Raw genomic sequence first — 6,209 nt, 5'->3', positions numbered from 1 at the left:
TTAATTTTCCTAAAGGGTAAATTCTCTTCCCTTCTCTCCCCCCCGCCCCCGTTGTCGTACTTCGGCAGTTTCCAGGCCTCCTGAGGCTCCGTTTTGTCCCCTGCGCAGGCCTTGTACAGCGCCTCGGTCCAGTCTCCCACGATGCGGATGTGGGCGCTGAAGTAGTCCTCCTCGGGGGCGGAGGTCAGGGTGAAGGGGTGCCACTCCAGCCTGAGACGGACGGACACTGGATGAAGACGTACTGACCCACCTCCATGTGGAACCCTTTCCTCTTCATCTGCAGCTCCAGAGTCTTGGAGGGGTGCATCACCACCTGAGGGGAAGGTACCGAGTTATAATAGTCAGGGTTCATTAATGAGGCCTAGTCATCAGGCAAACAGTCCTTCATAGACTTGTCAAGCACAGAACTGTTAACGTCTCTTCACCACACACACCTTGGTGATGACGACTTTCTGGTGGGAGCGATAGAAGCGGACGAGCCTCTCACACACATAGAGGATCATTGGGCCCACCACCCACTTCCACGTCTGGAGAAAGGTAAATATTAGAAAATGTTTGTACAAAGAAGTATTTTGGTTGGTAGAAAAAAGTATTTCCCTCGAGCACCCTGCGGTGTTTAACAGCTCACATCGGAGGGTTTCCTGCGAACTCTGGCACAGTGCAGTTGGAGCCTTTCTCCAGTCTTAACTGGTCGGCACAAAAGCGTGAGGTTGTTGGGCCGTCAGGCTAGCAAGCGTCTGTCCTCGCACAATCCGCCTGCAGTCAGTGAACAACACAAAGAAATGAACATCTGAACATCGTGCAATACAGACTTTATTACATATTAATATATACAATTTATCATTATTACTATTATTATTATTATTATCATTATTATTATTATTATATTATTATTATTATTATTATTATTTTATTATTTTATCATTATTATTATTATTATTATTATTATTATCATTATTATTATTATCATTATCATTATTATTATTATCTATTATATCATTATTATTATTATTATCATTATTATCATTATTATCATTATCAGATCATTATTTTATTATTTTTATTTTATTACATTATTATTTTCTTATTATTATTATTATTATCATTATTATTATTAATTATCATTATTATTATTTTTATCATATATTATTATTATCATTTTATTATCATTATTATTTTTATTATTATTATCATTATTATTATTATTATCATTATTATTATTATTATTATTATTATTATATTATTATTATCATTATCATTATTATTATTATTATTATTATTATTATTATTATTATCATTATTATTACATTATTATTATTATTTTATTATTATCATTATTATATTATTTATTATTATTATTACATTATTATTATTATTATTATCATTTTATATTATTATTATCATTATTAATCATTATTATCATTATTATTATCATTATATCATTATTATCATTTATTATTATCAATTTATTTATATTATTATTATCATTATTATTATTATTATTATTATTATCATTATTATCATTATTTTTATTATTATTATTATTATTATTATTATTATCATTATTATTATTATTATTATCTATATCATTATTATTATTATTATTATTATAGACATTATATTATTATTATTATAGACATTATATTATTATTATTATTATTCTAGACATTATATTATTATTAGTATCATTGTTATTATATATTATTATTATTATCATTATTATCATTATTATCATTATTATCATTATTATCATTATATTATTAATTATGGTGAAGCTCGCGCACTTAGGCTCAAAAGGGATGCTGGCTGGTGGAATATGCACATATGATCTGCAACACCTAAGACTTGGCGGTGGTACTTAAATACAAATGTGTTTATCTTTATTTAATTGAATATAACATGTCGTCTATATCTAATGTAAATTGTAACGTCTGCACTGTTCTTACCCGGCGCCGTGGATCACCAGTCCGATGAAGAAGATGACGAAGAGGTGGTGGGTGAACCAGAACACCTCGAAGTAGGACCTGCGGATGACCTCCATGGAGGAGGTGATGATGAGGATGAGGGCCAGCGTGATGGCCCACGCCCGTCACCCCGGCGATGGTGGTGAACATGACGATGGTAGGGTTCTGCATGGAAACACAAACGACAGCACGCAGCTCGTTGGTCGTGGTGGGCTCACAGGGTTTCCCCTTGGCTGACTTCCCTACCAATGTGTGTTTCCTAGTTCCTCCCTCACACTCATACACGACTGCAACACGTGCCGGCCTACGTGTTCCGCAGGCTTCACAAAGCGTCTGTGTTTCATACAGAGCTTCACAAACCATATCTTAATATCATTCAGATATGATTATAAATAAAGGAGCTGAGGGAAATGTGTGCTGCTCATTTAATGTAAGTGATGAGAAAGGTTTGTGAACAACCTCACCTGAACTACAGGAAGTGGAGGGGAAGGATCATTTGGTAAAAGGTTTCAGCTTCACAGCTTTAATATTAGAGTTCACATGAGAAAGAAGCCGCATGTTTTACTCTTCTGTCTTTGCGTCTTTTGGAACCAACATACTTTATCTGCAAAGAGGAAGTTTCTGCAATGACAACATATCTGAGGACAAATACCTCCACAGAGGAAGTTCTTCATTTGGCAATAAAAACAGAAGGGATTTCACAGACTTGAGCAACACAAGAAACTTCAAGCCTTCTCCCCGACTCACCGTCTCGTTGGTCCTGATGGGGTTCAGGAAGGAGGCGTTGTCCCCGCTGCCGATTTCAGACAGGACGAAGGGCAGAATGCTGCCGTTGCGGTTCAGCTGGGCGTCCATGAAATACTCAAAGTTAAACAGTGTGCAATGATGTGCACGGCTACGAGAGGGGGACGAAGCAGAGATCCATTACACTTTCAATAAGGTTTCCCAGAGTCACATGGGGCTGTGAAGCTGTATGTGACGTTATAGATATAGATATAGATATAGATATAGATATAGATATAGATATCTATATCTATATCTATATCTATATCTATATCTATATCTTTTCCAGAGCGGATGACGGTAACACCCAACAGTACCTGTGTGGAAGGCGATCATGTAAGCCACCAGTTTGTGAAAAGTGATGTTTCGGTCCAGCTGTCGAGCGGCTGTGCGGCTGCAGCACTGCACACACACAAAGCAGAGACTCATCAAAACCAACTTCTCTCTAACGGAGACACAAAGTAAACATTCTACCGACTGGATTCCTCGTAAGCATCATTCGTTTATCATTTCTGTGTAGTTTGTTTTTTCACCTGGATGGTGCCCCGGAGGAAGGTCAGGAGGTTTCTGCAAACCGGCAGCAGGATGAGCATACAGTTGAAGTTGAGGCAGGCAGCAGGAGCTCTGGCCCAGGACAGAGCATGCTGGGGGGGGCAAGAGAGGTTCAGGTTACTTCAAAGTGTAATCAGATTACTTTATAGCACTCCTTTTGTAATGAATACTTTCTCCTTCATCACTTTGAATATTGTTCCTCAACTTATATTTGTGAGGAATTTTGAGCAAATCAAAACAATAACAAGAGTTTGGTGTGGTGGTGCATCATGGGAGTTTGGTGTGGTGGTGCATCATGGGAGTTTGATGTGGTGGTGCATCATGGGAGTTTGGTGTGGTGGTGCATCATGGGAGTTTGGTGTGCTGGTGCATCATGGGAGTTTGATGTGGTGGTGCATCATGGGAGTTTGGTGTGCTGGTGCATCATGGGAGTTTGGTGTGGTGGTGCATCATGGGAGTTTGGTGTGGTGGTGCATCATGGGAGTTTGGTGTGCTGGTGCATCATGGGAGTTTGATGTGGTGGTGCATCATGGGAGTTTGGTGTGCTGGTGCATCATGGGAGTTTGGTGTGCTGGTGCATCATGGGAGTTTGGTGTGCTGGTGCATCATGGGAGTTTGGTGTGCTGGTGCATCATGGGAGTTTGGTGTGGTGGTGCATCATGGGAGTTTGGTGTGCTGGTGCATCATGGGAGTTTGGTGTGGTGGTGCATCATGGGAGTTTGGTGTGCTGGTGCATCATGGGAGTTTGGTGTGCTGGTGCATCATGGGAGTTTGGTGTGGTGGTGCATCATGGGAGTTTGGTGTGCTGGTGCATCATGGGAGTTTGGTGTGCTGGTGCATCATGGGAGTTTGGTGTGCTGGTGTATCATGGGAGTTTGGTGTGCTGGTGCATCATGGGAGTTTGGTGTGCTGGTGCATCATGGGAGTTTGGTGTGCTGGTGCATCATGGGAGTTTGGTGTGGTGGTGCATCATGGGAGTTTGGTGTGCTGGTGCAGTTAATGCAACATGTTGTTGAGTTATAAGAGTTTCACTTCTGCTCACTTGCTTGCAGCTGTGACTCAGTGGATCATGAAGCCAGCTGTGACCGCAGAGCAGACTTTAACTCTCAGGTGAGACCTGCTCCCCTTCACGAGCAGGCAGCTTAGGCGTGGATAGAAAAGGCGGCGTAGATAAGGTGCGATTACTGCGGGTGTGGATGTGTTTTGGCGGCTCTGTGACGTGTTCAGGGTTTTATTCTGTGGCACTTTGTGACGGGAAGATCATAAAGGAATCACCTGATCCAATCTGCACTGTTCAAACACACACTGCTTTCTTTCTAAAGAAGCAGATACAGATCATTCACATTAAGGATATGTAAGGGGAAACTGTAACGCCTGAATAGAACTGGGCGTTCTCTTTTCTCTGTCAATGTCATATCTAAAGAAAAATATTCCCAGCGCCGTAAACACGAGCAATGCAGTCGGTAGAAGAAGTCTACGAGCTGATGATGAAAATAAAAGTGTCAACAATGTGCAGCTGTAAAGCCTCAACTGGCAGCAGTCTATATAATATACATGTATAATCTATATAATCTCATATTCATACACTAAATATTGATATTATGAGGGCTGGAAACAGAAGACTGAATATGCTGCATGACAAGAGAAGAGAAGAAGAGTGGGAGGGCGGCAGCGTCTGTCATTAGAGAGTGTGATGACAGCACCGCTGCAGTTGAGGAAGTGAAAGAACCGCGTCCTGTTTTCTTAAATTTACATTTTCTTGCAACTTTCACTGAGTTTTTTCTTCTCTGTGAAGCTGGAAAATATGCAATTTGATTTGATGATTAATGTTCTGAAAGTGTTCCTTATGTCCTAGCAATGGTTCAGCATCTAATACATCTCAGTGTACTTGACTTATTGCTATTAAGATGCACTTAAATATATTAAAGGCACAACTTATTTGAACTAATCAATACTTTAAACACTCCAAATTGAAATATTGGCATTAAATGTTGCGACTCACCCCGAGCAGGACTCTGGTGTAAAACCACTTGTCCGTCAGGAAGGCCATGTAGAAGTGGACGAACAGGAAGGCGTTGATCCCGAGCCATACCAGCTGTAACAAGAAACACAAATCCTTCTTGTGATATAATAAAGTATAATGTCATTCCACATGTTACGTCTTTATTTAGTACACTAGGTCTGCAAAATGAATTCTTTATTATAAAAGTATTTAAAGAAGAAACAAAGGACACAACCTGTTTGTGTTTCGACATCTGACTTTGTTATTTCAAAACGTTAAAAGAAAACTTGTTTTTATTCCCCAAATGAAGCAAAAGTTGTTCTTTATGATTTGAATATGACAAAAACAAGCACGAAGAGGTCATTTCATTTTTATTCATCTTTTAACCTAAAGTGGGCATTTTAGAATTTAACACACACAAGGACTCTCAGCGTGCACACACAGCGACAACAAAGCTCACCAACTTCATGTGCTTTTAACATATTGAAGAGAAAATACATACAGATGATGACAGCAAACAAAATGAACAAAGTCGTGATGAAAACAAGCGAATATACTCACAATAACAAAGATGGAGAGTCCCTCGTTGGCAGCAAAGTTCCCCATGGTGAAAGAGTAACTGTGATCATAGAGAAGGAAGCAGGAAGCAGTGAAGGAGGAGAGTGGACAGTGCTCTGTGCTCATTACTCCTTTTATAACCTTTCGTTAGTATCAAATAAGGAAGTGGCCTGTCACAGTTTCTCCCTGTCTTCCCGCCAGCCGCTGGTTCCTCTTTAATAACCCTGCAGTCATAAAGGGATCGAGCTGAAAGGTTCCTGATCCAGCTGTGCTCGGACGTTTCATCTGAAGGAAGAACACGGATCAGACGTGTTCACATCCTTCACTAGAGCAACCTGTCATGGAGCGAA

The 6,209-nt window shown here is 39.9% G+C and overlaps 1 pseudogene; it reads right to left on the bottom strand.

Annotated features, from left to right (window-relative positions):
* Positions 1-683: 683 nt before the first annotated feature.
* LOC115005120 (cytochrome b-245 heavy chain-like) lies at positions 684-5,943 on the bottom strand (annotated as a pseudogene).
* Positions 5,944-6,209: the final 266 nt, after the last annotated feature.

Source organism: Cottoperca gobio, unplaced genomic scaffold, assembly GCF_900634415.1.
Source record: "Cottoperca gobio unplaced genomic scaffold, fCotGob3.1 fCotGob3_259arrow_ctg1, whole genome shotgun sequence".
NCBI lineage: Eukaryota > Metazoa > Chordata > Actinopteri > Perciformes > Bovichtidae > Cottoperca > Cottoperca gobio.
This window is presented reverse-complemented; position numbering and strand designations above follow the sequence as displayed.